At 45.0% G+C, this 21,160-nt stretch overlaps 1 protein-coding gene across 1 annotated transcript in view; it reads right to left on the bottom strand.

The window, feature by feature from the left end:
• zgc:172282 (leucine-rich repeat and fibronectin type III domain-containing protein 1-like protein) overlaps positions 1-21,160 on the bottom strand; it is a 99,725-nt gene that overhangs the window by 62,429 nt on the left and 16,136 nt on the right. The gene's annotated exons all lie outside the window — the stretch shown is intronic.

Raw genomic sequence — 21,160 nt, 5'->3', positions numbered from 1 at the left:
AGGAGAAGGGATGAGTAAAATGGGATCTAAAGGCTAGAAAATAAACACGGGGAAGAGAGAGGGAGTGAGACGGAAACAGGGAAGATGAAACAGACCGTACAAAGAGTGGTTTTGAACGAGCCTTTCTGATCCAGCTCATTAGTTTTGTGTTTAATTGGCATGAATCCTACAGGTAGCAGCAGATTGAGTGTAAATTACTGTGTGCGTGAACAAAGCACTCACTGTTGTGTGTGCGTGCATGGGGGAAATCATTTGTCAATAGGATTTTAAGTCAATTAGTTTGTATGCACTCTAACACTTAATTAGATGACAATGACCCACAGCGACCTGACTGCTCTGTACTACCAGTGTGTGTAGGCCTGTGTAGGAGAATGTGTCTGTTGTTGTGCATCCACGAGTGTGAGTGTGTGTATGTGCATGTGTGTGTAGAATTAGCTGTTGAATGAAGTAGGAGATCAGTGGGAGGCATCCAATCTTTCTCTCCCCGGGTCCAGAGGTTATGGCTGTGCACCAAAGCTGCTCCCGCGCAGTGGAGCAGAAAGAAAAAGATCAACTAATCTGGATTGTGCAAGGCCCATATTTTATGTTGCCTTGGCGTGCAGGGCCAGAGTTGGCGAGGAGTCTCTCATTAGCTTCCAATTCAGGGTCAAATGACGCCGGCCAAGACTAACTCATTACCCATGTGTTTCATTTTACCGCAACACAAATTTTACGACTCTTGTGCATGTTAGCTGTTCGTGTTTGACTTGACAGATAACCAATAGCTTCCAAAAACCAGATGGCGCTTTTGATTTTCTGTTTTAAATAATTTCATTTGGCTGCAGAACTGAATCAGGAAATTTAAGTGAAAATAAAATCGGCCACGGCATTTTATGTCTGGCTACCATCCTTTCATCAAGTCCTCCACGCATTTAACAGGTTGTTCTATGCATTTATTTATTTATTTTTAACCTTTATTTCACCAGGAAAGGGCTCACTGAGACTAATAATATCTCTTAGAAGAGCATCCTGGCCAACACCGGCAGCAACACAACTGACAGTGTTGCAGATACGCAACCAAGTAACAATTTACAATAAAAATAGAAAATAAATTACAAAATCATAAAATATCCAAAATATTCATACAAGTCATTAACATGAGGGATCCTACAGGGGCAATGTCAACTAGTCAGACACGTGCAGCCAGATGTGCCTGCCTGCAAGTCAGTAAGAAGCATTTTAAATGCATCCAATGAGACCGGCTCCTGAAGATTCAGCTCATGTTGCAACTGATTCCAAGCAGATGGGCAGCACACTCAAATGCCCCTTTTTTTTTGCCCAAGTCAGTATGGGCTTTAGGGACAGAGAGTGGGAGTAAGTCCTGGGAGTGGAGACAATAACCCCTTTGCTTTTCTGAAGGGTGTAGATCTGTAGGTATGATGGAAGCAAACCAAGAATAGCCTTATAAATAAAAATATGCCAATGCTTAAGTCTACAGTGGACAAGGCGGACCATCTAACCCGAGCACACAAGGAGCAATGGTGAATGAGGGCTTTAACATGTGTAATAAACCTCAGTGCTCCATGGTAGACAGTATCCAGTAAACGTAGGCACTGCGAAGATCCATCCATCCATTATCCAAACCACTTATCCTGCTCTCACAGTCACAGGGACGCTGGAGCCTATCCCAGCAGTCATTGGCCAGCAGGTGGGGAGACACCCTGGACAGGCCACCAGGCCATCACAGGGCTGACACTAACACATTCAAACATAGGGACAATTTAGTATGGCCGATTCACCTGACCTACATGTCTTTGGACTGTGGGAGGAAACCGGAGCACTCGGAGGAAACCCACGCAGACACGGAAGAACATGCAAACTCCACACACAGGATGACCCGGGATGACCCCCCAAGATTGTACTACCACGGGGCTCGAACCCAGAACCTTCGTGCTGTGAGGCGACCGCGCTAACCCACTGTGCCACAGTGCCACCCATTCACTGCATTGCGAAGATGTATGCATGTATAATAACATCACCATAGTCCCGCACAGACATAACAGTGGCGGCAGCAAGCCTCCATTAGGCCTCGAGGGGAAAGCAAGACTTGTTTCTAAAATAAGAACCCAATTTCAACTTCAGTTGTTTCACCAGTTGCTGAATGTGAGGCTCAAACGACAGAGAATCATCAATTATGATTCCTGGGTATTTGTATTGAGGTACAAACTCCTTCTCAGAGCCCTGCAAAGCGGTGATAGACGGAAGGCTCAGCGGCTTTGTCTTGGCATGTGAAAACATCACGAGTTTTGTTTTGTCAGCATTGGAAAGGTGTTTTGAATTATTAAGAATTAAAGGCCGGTTGTAACTGACAAAGAGCCTGGTTTGGTGAAGACAAAGAAATTAGTTGTAAAGAAATAAAAAAAATATTGCTTTAGACAGGCTGAATTTATCATTTGACAAAACATTTTAAGCGGTCATATTTACAATTTGAATCATGAAGCGAGACCTGCCCGGCTGTAAATCTGTTCAGGGGTCATACTGAGACATCACAGGTCACCCTACCTATCTTTACCACCTTGTGCAAAAAGGCAATTACAATCCCCCTATCAAGGGGGGGGGGGGTTTCTTTGCTTCTGGTATGGGAAGATGGCGGCGCAAAATCATGTTTGCAGCGGCCTCACACAGTACCGGTGTGGAAATATGGCGGTGCGAAATCATGTTTGTGGCGGCCTCACCCAGTACCATCCATACAGTGTTTTTGTCCACATTTGCATCTAAGCTTGTCCTCATTTGATGGCTGGGAGAACTGGCACTAGATGGGCTGGGAAAGCTTGGTCTGCTGCGTCTTGTGGACCCAGGGACCACGGCCCTGCGTGGAGCTGCACCCGAAGAGGAAACACTGAGAGTGTTCTGACAGGATGCAGATGCGGGGCAGGCTAAGCTAAGTGCTAGCCCATGCAGACCGGCGGTTCCGATAACACCGAGGACAGTCTGGTGGCGGCCTCGCCTAGCGTTGACTGTGTCCTTAGTTTCGTCATTTGGAGTTCGGGGAGGTGTGTCGACGGTGTCTAGCTGGGAGAGCTGGTGTTGGATCAGCTGGAGCGCTTGGTCCGCTGTGTCCGGTGGGCCCAGGGACCACGGCCCTGCCTGGAGCTGCACCCAAGGAGGGAGCACTGAGGGCAGTCTGACAGGACATGGAAGCGGGGCAGGCTAAGCTAACTGCTAGCCCATGCAGACCGGCAGTTCCGACAGTCATAAGGCATTTGCTCTCCTGGACAGTGATTTTTTTTTGTTTGTTTGTCTTTTTTTTTTTGCTTCTCGACTAGTATGTGTAGTTATTTTCCTATCTATGATGAAAAACTTCACATAGGGAGTCCACAGTAGTCCAGGAAATTGTCACTGAAATGTTGTGTAACTATTAATAATGAAGCCCAAACACCAGTTTTTCTGTTATAACCCTTCACAACCCTTTCCTCTCAATGAAAATGAAAACAAAATAAGTTTTCAGACTTTACAAAATGGCTCTCTTGACATATCCAAGATAAGTTTAACTTTATACATTACATCTGTTATGAAAGGTTACCCGAGCCATCATTGACTTTTCAACAACTTTACATAAAAAATTCAACATGCTGAATGCCACACCCTAATGTCCCCCCACAAAATCCTGGTTTTTTATAAGTCATCACCTGAGGCTGCAGGAGCAAAGGACTGCACCCATACCTAATGCATGCATTTACATAACTATCAGACACACACACCCACAGCTGTTTCATGCAAGATATATGCAACTAAAATAGGCTTCATTAGTCCCCCCCCCGTGTCATCACCACACATGCCCCCTCTGAAGGTGCCATACTCCAAATCATATATTCACACACATGCAGACCCCCTGTAGCTCACCCAGCTCTTCCCCAGCTGCTACTACCACCTGTTCCCATTCACACACACACACACACACACACACAATCATAATCCATTTGCTCACCAGTTCCATTATACTTCAAGTTAATGAAGCTTGACACTTCATGTGAGCAATATCACAAGGTGTGTCCTCATGCGTTTCGGCATTATATATTTCATACATGATGTTTCCTTATCAATATGTCCATTCAGCAGCTCTCTGCACCACTCTTAGAGGACGTGGAATATAGAATATAAGTAGCACCATTATAATGTAGGACACATACACCATAACCAAGCTTACCTAGTTACACTTATAAACATCTTTAAACTCATACATGTCTTTGTAACATGAAACATAAAACCATTAATAAAATAAATATACACATAGTAAATATAAATTAAATAACAACACTAGTAAACACTGCAAGATTTGCTGCTTTTAGGTGCAAAATATTTTTCTGGTAATATGTGACTCTGTGCACCACTGCTCCATTGTGCATTTAGAGAAGGTGTTTGCTGTAGCACGTGTGTTAGCATTAGCATCAGATAAGCTAACCAACCGTCTCCCCCGTGTCTTGTCTGACTCAGATATTTAATGAACATTTAGAGAAGGTGCTTGCTGTAGCACGTGTGTTAGCATTAGCATCAGATAAGCTAACCCTGCGTCTTGTCTGACTCAGACATTTAATGAACATTTTGAAACACATCCACTGTTGTCAGAGACGCCTGATGATAGCCAATGAAATGAATTGCTGATGAAATCAGCCGCTAGGATTGGTGTAGTACAGGTGTAGTGATGCGGCTCCCATGACAACATAGTGAATAAATAACATGTGGCTCTCAGTCAAAAACACCGTATGATCACAAACAGCTGTTGTATTAAAGTCCTTTTTTACCTGTATACTCATGTAATGCAGAACACTCCAATACTACCTGTGGCGGCTACGCAGGAAGGACCAACACACTCTTTGGTTGGGTTTTAACATTCATGTGTCTGTGGGTTTTAAACACAGTAGGTATCATTTTGATTATGATGAAAGCCCCTTCGACTGCAGAGTTTCAACTCTTGTGCAGGCTGTTATCAGGTGATATATATATATATATATATATATATATATATATATATATATGTGTGTGTGTGTGTGTGTGTGTGTGTGTGTGTGTGTGTGTGTGTGTGTATATACTTGCTTTTCTTTCTCCAGCATATTTTCATCAATTATGTCTTGCAAAACCAGGGATCTTTTTTATTTACATATTTTCCCCTTTCTCTCCCCAATTGTACTCGGTCAATTACCCAGCTCTTCCGAATCACCCCAGTTGCCTCTCCAACCCCACTCCCACCCCCTTGCCGATCCGGGAAAGGCTGCAGACTACCACATGCCTCCTCCGGTACATGTGGAGTCGCCAGCCGCTTCTTTTCACCTGACAGTGAGGAGTTTCGCCAAGGGGAGGTAGCCCATGGGAGGATCACGCTATTCCCCCAGTACCCGCTCTGCCCCCCCCCCAAAAAAAAACCCAACCAAAACAACAACAACAAAAACAGGCGCCCTGACCGACCAGAGGAGGCGCTAGTGCAGCGACCAGGACACATACCCACATCCGGCTTCCCCCCCCGCAGACATGGCCAGTTGTGTCTGAAGGGATGCCCAACTGAGCCGGAGGAAACACGGGGATTCAAACCGGCGATCCCCATGTTGATAGGCAACAACATACTGCTACGCCACCCGGACGCCCACCAGGGATCTTCTTCTATGTAGCGGGATGTCTTGACTGTGACTTTTGTTTTGCAGGAGTTGTATAGAAATATGTCTGTCTGGTTTTGACATACGACTTTCCCCTGGCACCACCTGCCCAGCCAGAGCTTGTACAGATGTCCTGTTATGTAAATGTGATACCCTTTATTCACTCCAGCTTTTATAAGCCAATTTCATTAAGCTGCATATTGTCGATTGGCTGATTCATCTGGAGCTAATGGGATATAAAATACAAGAATAAATAAATCACTTGCAGTGATTTCCCCCTGTCTGAGCTGAACAGTGTCCTTCTACAGAGACGCGCATTTCCCAGCCTATAAGATGCTTAACTAACACAGCAATGAGAAGTTACTCTCAAAAATGGAACAAAAAAAAATATGCTTACCTTCTCTTTTACCCTTTTGGAATTGAAATTGGCTTCTCATTGATTGGGGTATATTTTCATGACTGGGTAATACATTTTCTTGACAAAGATAGATAAATGCAATTTAAAATTCAGCGTAGGTGTTATTTCACAAAAGATCGTTTGGTGAAACTCAGATTACACATTGATTCGTTTGGCGCCCTCTGAAAGACAGAGAGTGAAAAGTGTTACCTTCTCTGATGCTGTGCCCATGCAAATGTGGTTTTGGTAAGGTATTAAACATGTCAAAAAGCTTTTTTGTGCTTTGTTTTTTTTTTTGTATGAAAATCAAATTTATATGGCATTTTCTGTTCGACACATACTGCTGAGGTTGTCCTCACATGAAAACTTTTTTATGCAAACTTTTTTGTTCTTTGCTTATTTGAATGTTATTGTGTTATTTATTCAACTTATCATTTCCTTCAACCTGACTCCTTTGCCCTTCCTTGTTCTCTGTTTATTGCAACAGCCCTGGCAAATCTGTGCACAATTTATCTACTTACTGCAAAGTCTCCAAAGAATGAATAAATCTCCAGCCGCCACCCCTCTGCACTGCATATAGTATCCACAAATTACAGTACGGCAGCATCTGCTGCTATTGCACACTCTCCATGCAAGTTAATGGGAGACAGTAGTCCCATATCACCAGAATCACAAACTAGTGAATAAAAATAGAGAGAGAGAGAGAGAGAACAAGAGTGTGAGAGAGAGAGAGATCTAAAGCGAGAGAGAGAGCAAGAGAGAGAGGGAGTGAGCGAGCAAGAGGAAGAGAGACAGAGCGAGTGAGAGAGAGAGCAACAGCAAGAGAGAGGGAGAGAGAGCAAGACAATGTGAGAAAGAGCAAAATAGAGAAAGCAGGTGAGAGAACAAGAGTGAGAGAGAGAGAGAGAGAGAGAGAGAGAGAGAGAGAGAGAGAGAGAGAGATCAAAAGTGAGAGTGAGAGCAAGAGTGAGAGACAGAGTGAGTGAGAGAGAGAGAGCAACAGCAAGAGAGAGAGAGAGAGTGTGAAAGCAAAATAGAGAAAGCAAGCAAGAGAACAAGAGTGCGAGAAAGAGATAGAGGGAGCAAGAGCGAGAGAGAGCAAGAGGAAAAGCAAGAGAGCGACCACAAGAGTGAGAGTGAGAGAAAGTGTGAGAGAGAGCAAGAGAGGGAGTGAGGGAGGGCGAGAGAGAGAGAGAGAGAGAGAGAGAGAGAGAGAGCGACCACAAGAGTGAGGGAGAGAGAGAGAGAGAGAGAGAGAGAGAGAGCGAGAGAGCGAGAGAGCGAGTTAAGGCTCCACAGACAAATGGGTTCATGTCTGGTCGACGTATGCACATTTGAGTGCATGAAAGTGTGTGTGTGTGTGTGTGTGTGTGTGTGTGTGTGTATGTGTATGAGTGAAAGAGGTTCAAATCGACCTCTCCTTGCCCTTGCCTGGAGAGGCAGACGTGAAAGGAATAAAACTCTTTAGATGAAACTGGACTCACACACACGCATGTTAGAATACATACACAGACATAACAAATTGCAGACACTGCCACACATACACACCCACAATGCCGTGAACAAATCACACACACATAGCCAGCCACGCCTAGTCTAGACAAGACGGTGAGTACTGAAAACACAATCTGAAATCAGAATCCAAAATCAGGAAATAAAACCTTTGCGATAAAAGTTATATATATATATATATATATATATATAAATGTAATGTGTGTGTGTGTCTCTCACACTAATGACAGTTTGTGTTAAAAAAATACAGCAGATCACAGGTTCGAATCCCCGTGTTACTTCCGGCTTGGTCGAGCGTCCTACAGACACAATTGGTCGTGTCTGCGGGTGGGAAGCCGGATGTGGGTGTGTGTCCTGGTCGCTGCATTAGCGCCTCCTCTGGTCGGTCGAGGCGCCTGTTTGTGGGGGGGGGGGGACTGTGGGGAATAGCGTGATCCTCCCATGTGCTGCATCCCCCTGGTGAAACTCCTCACTGTCAGGTGAAAAGAAGCGGCTGGCGACTCCACATGTATCGGAGGAGGCACGTGGTAGTCTGCAGCCCTCCCCGGATCAGCAGAGGGGGTGGAGCAGCGACCAGGACGGCCCGGAAGAGTGGGGTAATTGGCCAAGTACAACCAGGGAGAAAAAGGGGGAGAAAAAAATATAGGGGGAAATCCCTTGTCCCAATAGTCATGTTCGTCTTATCCATGTTGAGAGTCTCCGTCATCCTCCCACAGCAAGATGGCAGCTACAGTTAATGTGGGGGGGGGGTCTGCGGTGGTGTAGCGGTCTAAGCATCGGCTTTGTGTCGATGCAGTCGACCACTGAGGACCGGGGTTCGCACCTCGGTCTCGTCAGATCCGACTATGGCCGGACTCAATGAAGCAGCAATAACTGGCAACGCTGTCTTCGGGAGGGGGGCGGAGTCGGCTTGTGTTCGTCACATGAATGCGTCTCTGTGTGTGTCGGAGAAAGCAGTGGTTCGACCTGGAGTCGCCTTGTCACGGAAGTGGCGAGGCGTCTCCTTCGAGACTGCCGGCTGGAGAGATGCAGTTGGCGAACGCATGCAGTACGAGGGTGGGTGTTTGAACTAAAATAGGGATCGATTGGCCACTTAATTGGGAGAAAAAGGGAAAAATTTGAAATAAATTTAGAAAAAAAAAAGGTTAATGGGGGGGGTGCTTATCACTCTTTGTTGAGGATACACAATAATAAAGAGGTTTGTTCTTAAATTAAGCAATAGGGGCTATAGTTGCTGTATTATTTAAATGATCAGGGGCAGATTAGGGCAGTTTCACCTTTGCAGGTGAAGCCTGAGTTTTGACTACAGGTCTGCAACCTGGGTTTTGCTTGCAGGTCTGCAGCCTGGGTTTTGCTTGCAGGTCTGCAGCCTGGGTTTGGACTGCAGGTCTGCAGCCTGGGTTTTGCTTGCAGGTCTGCAGCCTGGGTTGTGACTGCAGGTCTGCAGCCTGGGCTTTGCTTGCAGGTCTGCAGCCTGGGTTGTGACTGCAGGTCTGCAGCCTGGGTTTGGACTGCAGGTCTGCAGCCTGGGTTTACGGCATGACATCACCAGTACTGATGTACGAGCAGTGTACCAATCAACAGAAACTGCAGGAAAATATGAGAAAACATAACTCATGTTTATCTCAAAATGGGAAAAATAAAATCAAAATTAAAATGGCAGTAAAGCAAGACACAACAGTCTAGTGTGGCTACGCTCCGGTCTCTGGTAAGATCACACGCTCATAATTGAAAATCAAAAATCAAACCCATGTGACAAGTCTGAGATGCAGACAAAGTGGTTTATGCTTCCTGGCCTTACCATGCATGGCGAGCCAATACGGCTCTTTCTTGGCTTGATAATGCATTATCTGTGGTGAGTCCCGCTTGACCTTGCAGTGAAATATAGGCTATCGATCCTGCCAGATCTCTATCACTGTTCACAGATCAGCCTGCTTAGCACGGGGGGGGGGGGGGGCTCTCCATCCAATTACTCATCTAAAGGCCAGTCTGACACACACACATCCACCAGCTACACACCACAGACTCACATAAACATACATACAACAAGCACTCACTTTCTCTGTCTCTCTCACACACACACACATACACACACAAGTTGGTACTTGTGTATACTATGCAAGGACTGTCAGTGACTACATTCACACCATAGCCACTGATCCCAACCTTAAGCATCAGCACTACCTGCTCTTGCTGTAATCCTGATCCTTTCCTTCCTCTAAACTCAAGTCCTAACCGTAAACCATTACTCCCTTGAAGAAGTCAGGGCAGGCCGAAATGTCCTCACAAACCAAATTTGTCCTTACAAGAAAGGTGGGCCATCAAGGGGGCACACACACCAACTAGAAATGACAAACTCTGACACGCATGTCATCAATTTGCATTACATAACACCCCTTTTCTTTGCCCCCCTCCCTTTTTTTCTCCCCAATTGTATCCGGCCAATTACCCTACTCTTCCGAGCCGTCCCTGTCACTGCTCCACCCCCTTTACCGATCCGGGGGGGGGGGGCTGCAGCCTACCACATGCCTCCTCCGATACATGTGGAGTCGCCAGCCGCTTCTTTTCACCTGACAGTGAGGAGTTTCACCAGGGGGACATAGCGCGTGAGAGGATCACACTATTCCCCCCAGTTCCCCCTCCCCCAGCTCGTACAGGCGCCCCGACCGACCAGAAGAGGCGCTAGTGCAGCGACCGGGACACATGCCCACATCCGGCTTCCCACCCGCAGTGTATCAGCTTGGTCCGTGTTTCTGGGTTTTAGAGGAAGATGAGTCAAAAACTCACGACCACGTGGATACTGGGATTTTCACAGTGCTCGTTGTTCATCGCTGTTCATCACCGCAACCTTACCAAGCCCAGTTGTACGGCTACTATCGCAACGTACATGGACAGTAGAGGCCACACGTAAACAAAATGTGGCTCTTGAGCTGAGAGGCAAAAGTAAAAACCGGAGCTAGGTAACATATGTGTTCATTCACAGCACGCGTGCCACTCAACTCAAAGGACACAAGGCGCTGTTCGATGACCTCGCTTCTCGTATCTAGGCGAGGATGTTTTAATGGTACATTTCCTAGTTTCAACTGTTACAACAGACACGGCCAATTGTGTCTGTAGGGACCCCCGAAGAAGCCGGGGGTAACACGGGGATTCGATCCGGGATCCCTGTGTTGGTAGGCAACAGAATAGACCGCCATGCTACCCCGTTGCCCCCCCACCAAAGCCCTTTTCAAGCCAAATAATAAATGAGAAAGAGTTTCTCACTAAACGTGTAACAGCTGTCCCAAACATAAATCCACTGGGCTGATCGACTGGGTTCATCAATTAGGAGCACACTCCTTTTACTCCTCTCTAGTTTTCTTTTCTCTTGATCAGTAAAAATACTCCATGTGGTGTGCCGAATAAATAAATAATTAGAAGAGAGAAATGGATGAGTGAAAGAGAGAGCGAGAGCAAAGGGTCCAGCAGTTGTGTGGAATGGGTAATGGTGGTATTCATGCACAGCGTGTGGAAACCTCCTATGACATCACATGCACCTCTATAGAAACCCATGAACGCATGAACACACACAGGTAACCACACAGAAGAGAAGGGGGGGGCAGAAACTGTAAAAATGTAGACGTGAGAAAATGAGAGAATAGAGAAAGAGACGTAGGGGAGAGGGAATGGAGAGGGAGGCTAAAAGAGCGGAGAGATGGAAGGTTGGTCAGATGGATGGAGAACAGAAAAAAACAAGAAACGACGCAGACAGGAGGTTCATTACTCATGCAGGCACTTCCCATTGACTTCACACCTGTTTCAGTCGACATCAGTCTACTGATCAGTCTACTAAATGTGAAATTTGATCACAGAATACAAAGCTCCTATGTGCTTCACAAGAAAAAAAACAAAAACAAAAACAAAAAAATCACAGCACAAGGTCATTGAACTGCAAGTGAGCTTTTAAAAGCAGCTTTAATCCTTTTTATGGCAGCTACAAAAATCAAATCATTTAATATGTGTGATTAAGTCGGAGCTTTCGTTGTATTACTTTTCATCCATACAAACGCATGTGTCACGACAGCTAATTAACAGTCCCACCCGAGCTTCGTGACACCCTGGGCAGAAACTCTCATGTTTCTAATTTAAGATTGGTGATATGTACCGAATTTCCCAGACTACAAGTCGCACCGGAGTATTAGTGGCACTCAGCAAAAAATACATTGCTGTGAGGAAAAAAAAAACACATGCGTTGATTTTGTGTCAACCAAAACACTAAATCAGTGTCAAATCAGTATAGCATAGCTGTAGCTATACTGCTATGGGGAACCTTAACTCCCATGCATTTTAAAGTGATACTGACATCAAAATCTGAAAATTCCCATTGATAGGCTATGTTCCGAGTTGGAATGTGACCATGGAGAAATTGTGCCGGTGGATACGTAGACACCAGTCAATTTGCATATAGGGTTACACAGCCCTCTGTACTACGTATGAGAGCTGTGGATAACTGGATCCATGCCAAATGTCACTGCGCTACCACTCATGTTTAAAACCCTAAAATAAAAACTTTATATCCATGTACCTGTGTGTTGTTGTTTGCAACAGATTTTGAGTTATGAAGTCAAAAAACTCACCGAATTGTGATATTAATCGACGTTTATTTGTCAGTTATCATGTCGGAGGACATGAGAGGTAGCGGTAGAGCGGTGACGCCAGGAAGACAGTAGCCAGTAGCTTTGAATTCATAAAACCACACCTAGTTTCAGTTATGATTCAAACTCCCAATGTGTTCAGAAAGGGCATGTCAGCCTCTCTATAAGTTATCTCTGGTAGGAATAAGGTCATCTTAACACCTGTGTATATGTAACTGGTGTGTATTGGTTAGCTTAGCACTGGTGGGAAGGTTACATATTGGGGGCTCATCCGGGATTTTTGTGTTTGGTCAACACCAAAACTGATTTGACACTGATTTCGTGTTTTCAAAAAGTTAAAAAATCAGCTGGAGTCTTTTTGGTGTTGAAATGAGTCGCATTTCTATGGTGGTACCAGAGAAATTGAATGACCATAGAACAGACATTCCCATTCAAATCAACATAAGAAGATGGTTAGAGCCACGGTGGCCATTTTGAACCGCTGCCATTTGCAAAGAGTTGTGACCGATGTAGTGGGCTAACTTCCATAACTTCACCTTTCTCAAGGATACTGGCCTAATGGGAAGGATATAAATTAAGGACTTTTTAATGTAACAGTATGTGGCGGTAATGCTCCATTGGGTTGCAATTCGCCAATAAAACAGAAGAAGTAGAAGACGAAGAAGAAGAAGAAGACGAAGAAGAAGAAGAAAGTCGTAGACTCAGTGAATTGAAGTTTTGCAGTAACGGCCAAATGAACAGTGGAGTAGTATGAACAATCACGCCCCCACTGAAGCGTGTTGTCACCATAACAAGTAGCAAAAATCATCATTTTCTTTTGAACTAGTCAAATCACCACGACAAACAGTTCAATGTCCATTCTACTGTCATTCAATTTCTATGGGTGGTACAGTATTTTCCATTGAGTCACAAGTTTAAGCAGTGCCGTCTAGAGGCTTGTAGTTGAAATTCGGTATATCCGTCTGGCAAAACTACATTGAACGTACAAATCGCATATAAGTCAAAGGACCAGCCAGACGAGTAAATAAATAAATAAAAACAGCAACTTGTAGTGTGGGAAATACGGTGTATGTTTAATTTGAAAAACACACTGCACTTGTATTTGCTGGTGTACATTCCTTTTGTTTTTATCATTCTTGGTAACAATTAATGACAGGTTAGGAGAGAGGGGAAAGGTGAGGAGTGAGAGAAGAGAAAAAGGGATAACAAAAGGAAAGGGAGGCAGAGAGAAGATATGCCCCCCACCTGCAAGACATTCGACATCATTGATGCGCCTCATACAGAGAATAGGGGCGGCTGACACAACTAATTGGAGGGTCATATATACAAACACACATGCGCACACACAGGGACTTTCTGAGAGTATCTCACACAATGAGAGAACCAAAATACTACTGATTCTCTCTCTCTCTCTCTCTCTCTCTCTCTCTCTCTCTCTCACTCTCTCACACACACATACTCAGAAAACTCTAGAATTCTTGCCTAAAGAAGAGATGGCTTACATAATTGCTGGCTTAAAAAGGTTACACGAAATGGACACAGAAGTCAGTGTTTGAATCACATAGACTGCATTAAGAGTGCATTAAACAAGAATTAATGGGATTTAATAATTTTAGAATCAAGCAGTAGATGTTAAATGGGTTTCTTGTACCAAAGTATTGTGATATGCAGAGAACTGTGAAACCTTTCATTTATTAAAGGAGACCAAATTTAAAATGGACAATTTGGAGTTACAAGGTCTGACATGACATTAATACATCATAACTGGCACAGAAGGTAAGATTCAACTTCAAAACCTCTTTTTTTAATGTTATTAATTTCAAAATTAATCCAAAAATGTGATTGGATTTTCAGGTGTGTTCCGATTTAGGATTTAAAGTCTGGTAGATTATGTCCAAATATTCCATCCAAAATACACGATCTTAATCTCTTCTGCATTACCCAATAAATCACCTCGCAGCAGCACATAGAGACAGACAAACAGACAGACAGGCACATAGATATATGAATGGATGGATAGCGATAGATAGATAGATAGATAGATAGATAGATAGATAGATAGATAGATAGATAGATAGATAGATAGATAGATAGATAGATAGATATATAGAAAGATAGATGAACTGATATTTAATTTTCCTCAGTGAAGAAATCATATGCCCTGTCCAGTACGCTGCACAGAGCAGAACAGATGTGTTTGTTTTAATTTAAGGAGAGCAATATGTCAATGTGCAATACCTCGATCAATAACTAATAGGGATAGTGTGGTGATACACAGTTGAGGGTAGATTCGCCAGGGGCTGCTGCTCCTTTAAGGCAGACATTCAGAGTGTTGACATAGGCACTGCTTAGAGTTTCCGAGGTGGAGCCATGTTTGCAGCAGCCTAGCGGATAAGCGGGTTGCCACGAGAGATTGTGCTGTATCGGTGTTGTTTTGTGTGGCGAGTAAATGGGACTGACTCGACTCGATCTCTCCGTCTCCTCATTCCTGCACTCCCACAATAGCACCCTTTATCTGACTGGTTCGCTTCCCGGCTACATTGGTGAATTCGCTACATTAGTGTCAGAAATGGGATGGTGAGACCGTGACGCCATCGGAACCGCGTGCACCACAGAGGCGTGACGGAGCTGATATGCTGACGTGCGGGGACGCACTTCCCGAAGGGGGGGGGTAGTGTAACGACCACAGATGACTAGACCTAGCTAGCCCGTTGGCTAACGGTTCGGACCCTGTAGTAGAGTAGTTAACGTTGTCGCCCGTGGTGCGGGAGACTCACGTTCGTGTCCCGGCTGTGGCGGTTCCCGGCTGCCCCCTGAATTTGCCACATGTATCAATAGAAATATCAATAGCTATATCAATAGACCATGTGCAGCTTGTGAACAGTTTTTACTGTGTGCACCACCAAGCAGCACTGCTCACCTAAATTCCCCATTTCATTTTTCATTTTAGCATCTATTTCATAGCTTTAATAGCTAGCTACCTTGTTCTCTGTTATTATCTATGTACCTACTGGGTGTTTTTTAGCCTTACTTCTGCTTCCCTTGTTACTGGATTCTTTCTTCTTTCTTAGGTTTGGTTGCTTCTCAGCGTTTTCAGCAACTGTAAGAGACTTTTTTATGCACAAGAAAATACTATTCTGGGAGCCTAATTTAAATGTAATTTAAATGTAAGGCCAGTCAGTTCTTCCCTTCTCTGTTGTCTTGATCCTCTTCCCTCGCTTCCTTTTTCTTCATCCCACTGGCTCTCCTGTCCACATGGTGCTGCACACGGAGAAGCAAAGCGGAGAAACCGTCGCACACGAACTCAAGCAAAAGTGGCCACAGACACATTTATCTGCACATACACACACACACACACGAGGCTTTCAAAGAAAGGCTGCCAGTTTGACACAGTTTGGCAATATCTCCAAAAGTGCCTCAATGCGTGTATGTGTGTGTGTGTGTGTGTGTGTGTGTGTGTGTGTGTGTGTGTGTATACCTGCATCTATGTGCATGTTTTATGACTGTTTCATCTCTATAATTTTCTTTCAGTGTGTGTAAAGAGTGTTTACTGGATAGGTGTTTAATTTCTAAGCATTTTGTGCCCAAGTGGTTTACCACACTGTTTGAAAACCTTCTCAAGTTCTGTGTGCATTTCTTTGTTTATATAACTTTATATCCGTTATATTTTATATTATTTATATTATTATATATTACCATTAATAACATTATTATCATTGTTATTGTGTATTATTTATATTCTTATTGTATATTATCATATTACGCTATTTTATATTTGCATTATATATTTTATCAAATTATATTCTTTATATTCTTGTGTAAGTTCAAAGAAAACTGTCTAGAGCAGGGGTGGCTAACCATGTGCCATGGAGAGCCATGTGTATGCAGGTTTTCATTCCAACCCGACTCCACATCAGAGGCCTCGTGTGTCAGTCCTTACTATGGGCAAATTTGTGCGTACACACCCGTGGAATTTTTTTAGCCCTCAGAATTGTCTGACAGTCAGTTGCAAAGCATGATGGTTATTTGTAATTCCTTCCTCCTAGCATCTCTTGTCCACCTCTTGCAACGATCAATCACCCAGGCCTGCAAAGACACCAGTGTTAGCCAATCAGTGTCTAAATTCAGGGGTTACCCAGGTTCTACACTGGTCTCTGAGACAAACTTCAGGGCTAAAAAATCCCAGGGGTGTGTACGCACAAATTTGCCCATAGTAACAATTCATACATGAGGCCCCAGGTGATTTCACTGATTAGCAACCCTTCAACCAAAGAGGATTAAGGTATCAGTGAAATCACCTGGTGTGGAGTCGGGTTGGAATGAAAACCCGTATACACATGGCTCTCCATGGCACATGGTTAGCCACCGCTGGTCTAGACAAACAACATAAGGCTCATTAATCAAAAAAACCTTACATCAAACCCTCACGCGCAAAAACCAACAACTGTCCAGCGAACGGTGCGTTCTGCACCCACAAGAACGTACTCACCAACCCTGAACGAGCAAGTGCAGGAGAAACGCTATGGGGGAAAATCCATTTGCACAACGGCTTCTTGCCTCCAATGGATAACTTGCAGAGTTGTGAAACATCATTTCCAGCCTGCTTATGCATGTAATACATCTTGCAAAATGTGAACAGACTGAGTGGAGGGTAAGAGGGAAAGAGGCGTGCCTCCATAACAGAGCGGCTCAACTCAGATTCGCCACAACTGACCCACTCTTATAGCCACCATGATATGAAGCAGAGTGGCATCAAGTCTCGTGGCGCTTCCACAGCTATGGGTTTGAAGCTTTAACAATATACACCGCTCCGCTGAGTGAGGCTCAAACCCATGCAGGGGCAGCCATGCCTTCAACGGGAGGCTGCGGAGGCGCGGGGCGAAATAGGAGAACTGTCGGAGCATTTTCACATAGTGGATTACAGATCCAAACTAACTCTAAACGTGTTCATTCGCAACAATCACATTTTATTTACTTCACGCTGTGCACTCTGACAAAGTCCCGGTGTCTCTGTAGTGGGTGGCTTAGTGAATAACCAGATTGACAACATCGTGCCACTTTCGTCGTTTTCCTTTCTCCTTTGATAGGCTTGCGTGTGGGCATCACAACACATTTTCCACAACAGAAGATGTGCACCACAGGGGGAAAGCCACAGAGAGCTGCATTGGAAGTGGATTGTAGACACACCATGAATTTTGCATTGCACGTGGCAGCAACAATTCTCTACTGATCGCTCATTGCAATAAGGGCCTCAAGATCTTTTATTTTTTTCCTCCCCCAATTGTATTTGGCCAATTACCCCACTCTTCTGAGCCGTCCCGGTCACTGCTCCATCCCCTCTGCCGATCCGGGGACGGTTGCAGACTACCACATGCCTCCTCCGTTACATGTGGAGTCGCCAGCTGCTTCTTTTCACCTGAAAGTGAGGAGTTTCAGCAGGGGGACGTAGTGCGTGGGAGGATCACGCTATCCCCCCCAGTTCCCCCTCCCTCCCTGAACAAGTGCCCCGACCGACCAGAGGAGGCACTAGTGCAGCGACCAGGAAACACACTCACATCCGGCTTCCCACCCGCAGACATGGCGAATTGTGTCCGTAGGGACACCCAACCAAGCCGGAGGTAACACGGGGATTCGGTCTGGCAGTCCCCGTGTTGGTAGGCAACAAGGGGATCGCTCAGGGCCTCAAGACCTTTGGAATTACACCAAAGATCAGGGTGAACCCAGACATTTGGTAGTTGTTCATTTTTTTAATGCTATTACATAAAGACTTTGGACACTTTGTGAAATTAAAGTAAATGTTATATCACATATAAATAAGGAATTACAAGTAAGCCTGTTAAGCACCCATAAAATGTGAATAAAAAAAATCTGCAGCAACTATTACGAAGTCCAATCTCAAAAACAGCTCATCATTTCTCAAGACTTTCGAGGGACAGTGGTTGAAATCTCTCTCCCGGGGGGCTACAAGACATGTAGCACGGTCTTTGATGACGTGGTACATGTCGACTGCACAACAGTACTAAAGCCCTTGGTAACCCTGGATGTAAGACCATTTCCCCACTTGTAGCCATGGCAACGTTTCAACAGATTCATGGATGGAGATTCTTATGATGTGAAGATGAACAGGTCTTTCCCAAGCAAGCGATTCCATTATGAGAGAGGTTCTGTACAAGAGGACCACAGCATCCCTTAAGGTTATGTAAGATTTGAGAGAAAATGTAATGGTGAGGGCCGAAGTGCTCTTGGCTAATCAATGCAAGTGAGCACTGAAACATATAACCTATATTAGTTTTCTAACCACTACACGGTGCAAGAGAACCAATAAAGTACAAAAGATCGACGCTATGAATTTAATGTCCGAACAGGCACGAGATTTAAGATATTTACAGGGGTCGTAAACCTCTAAGCACACCTTTTGAGCTGCAAACGTGTTTTTATTTCCCTCAGAGAGCACAGCTGATTGCTGCGGTGATAAGTTCAGCAAAAACGCAGACTGCATCAGACGGGTGTGATGGAAGAGAAAACCCATAATTTCTCTTCCTTCCAGGGAAAAACTCACAGTACGAGACCCCCGTCCCCCCACCCCCAAACATACAAACACTCACACATACTATTTTCTGACATATGAAGGCACGAATACCTTATTTATTCTTTTTTATTTTTTCACAGAAGTCCAGCATTAGAGACCAATAAAATATGAGTCGAGTACAAATCCGACACGCTGGCAATAGCCAAGCAATCTCTGTGTCAACTTCTGAATAGCTGGGGTGCAATGTTTTACTACAGCACTGCCACCTTCAATTTTAGCCATTCCAACTGACAGGTTTCTGGATAATGTGCTGGACTACAGACTGTGTCGGAGGTTACTGATATCCAGTAATTGAGTAATATAATGTACCAGTCATAAATACAAGAATTATGGCTACATCTGTACCACACTCTACCAAGACAGTTATAGTACCAATACTTGCATCTTTGATACACGAAACAGTGGGTGATAAACCTCATCTCATCTCATCTCATCATCAGCCACTTCCCCAGGGTTGGGTGGCGGTGGTGTAACGTAGGGCTGGTGTAGGTGGAGAGAAGCTAGCAGCATGTGGCTAGTTAGCAAGAGCCCCGGGATAGCTGATTAGCTCAGAGTCGACGGACAACGAGATGCAGATTTCCACACTGCTACTTTATTCCGTAGTACATACATTAACCATACAATGCCAGGCCTCCACAGCACTATCTTCCCCCATCACACAGTATGGAGGCCACACGTAACCTAAATGTTGCTCTTGAGTTGAGAGGCAAAAGAGGAACAGGAGCTAAAATAATACGCATGCGTGTCACTCAACTAATTCGAAGAACACAAGCTCTCTCGCATCCAGGCAAGTACGTCTTGAAGGTGCACCTCCCAACTTCGACTGTTACAGTGGCAGCAAGCTAAGTAGGGCGCTCCAGACATCCCTCTCCCCAGCAACGCCCTCCAGCAACTCCTGGGGGATCCCAAGGGATTCCCAGGCCAGCTTGGACATGTAGTCCCTCCAGCGAGTTCTGGGTCTAACCCGGGGTCTCCTCCCAGTTGGACGTGCCCGGACAACCTCCTAAGGAAGGTGCAGAGGCATCCTATTCAGATGACTGAACCACCTTAACTGGCTCTTCTTTCGAATCTGACCTCCCTCCGGGAGATAAATGTGGAAATTTTATAGGATGCAAGAAGCATTACAAGAACAATGCTACCAAAGCTTGATGCCGACAGAAGAAAGTCAACATGCAGCTTGGAGTTATTGTATCTGAACATATTGTGTCTGCTTAACACTTGATGATGGACCACTAATGTGAGGGGGAACCGAACACGCCTATTTCTGATGAACACAGCAACCAAAATAGGCCCACACAAGCCGTGCCCAACTGCAACAAGCCCAACGGGGACACATAGGAAACACAATATGTCAGCCAGCTTGTGGGCCTGCTTCACACCATGACTAGTCATATCGCAAGAATGCATAAAAGCCTGTCCCATCGTGTATCTTAGACAGCTAATGTAGTCTTGGAGCTAAACTTGCATGGCGGGGGTCAGTGGGAGCACTCCCCTCTGCCCTGTAACCCACCACCCTGTGACATGATGAATAGAACACAGTTTTATCCCCGAAAATCAAGCATTTACTGCAGGGATAGGCGACATGGTCCAGAAAGATCCAGTGTGGGTACAGGTCTTTGTTCCAACCAAGGAGTTACAAAACTGAGTCTACAAATCAAGGTCCTTAGCAAAGTCTATTGGTTGACTAATAGAATCAGGTGTGTAACTGCTTGGTGGGAATAAAGACCTGCACCCACACCGGATCTTTCTGGATCATGTTGCCTATCCCTGATTTATTGGATCAAACATGATCAGCTGTACTGTACTAATCCTTTCTGATACTGCCGTTGCCAGCAGACCACAACTAGTTTTCACTGATCACAACACAATAATCACACTGATCACTGTGTTGTTTGTTAACGTTGCTGATGAGACGTCACTGTGAAACATGATGAACAAATAACGGCATGTCCTATTTTATTTATTTATTTAGGATTTTGTTCCCCCTTTTTTACCCCAGTTGTATCCGGCCAATTACTCCACTCTTCCAAGCCGTCCCGGTCGCTGCTCCATCCCCTCTGCCGATTCGGGGAGGGCCACAGACTACCACATCCCTCCTCCGATACATGTGGCGTCGCCAGCCAGTTCTTTTCACCTGACAGTGACGAGTTTCACCAGGGGGATGTAGTCCAAGGGAGGATCATGATGTCCCCCCCCAAACAAGTGCCCTGACCGACCAGAGGGGGCGCTAGTGCAGTGACCAGGACACATACCCACATCCAGCTCCCCCCCCCCCCGCAGACACGGCCAACTGTGTCTGTAGGGATGCCTGTCCAAGCTGGAGGTAAAACGGGGATTCAAACCGGCAATCTCCATGTTGGTAGGCAAAGGAATAGACCGCCATGCCACCCGGACAGCCGCT

The sequence above is a fragment of the Lampris incognitus genome, chromosome 7, assembly GCF_029633865.1.
Source record: "Lampris incognitus isolate fLamInc1 chromosome 7, fLamInc1.hap2, whole genome shotgun sequence".
NCBI classification, from domain to species: domain Eukaryota; kingdom Metazoa; phylum Chordata; class Actinopteri; order Lampriformes; family Lampridae; genus Lampris; species Lampris incognitus.
This window is presented reverse-complemented; position numbering and strand designations above follow the sequence as displayed.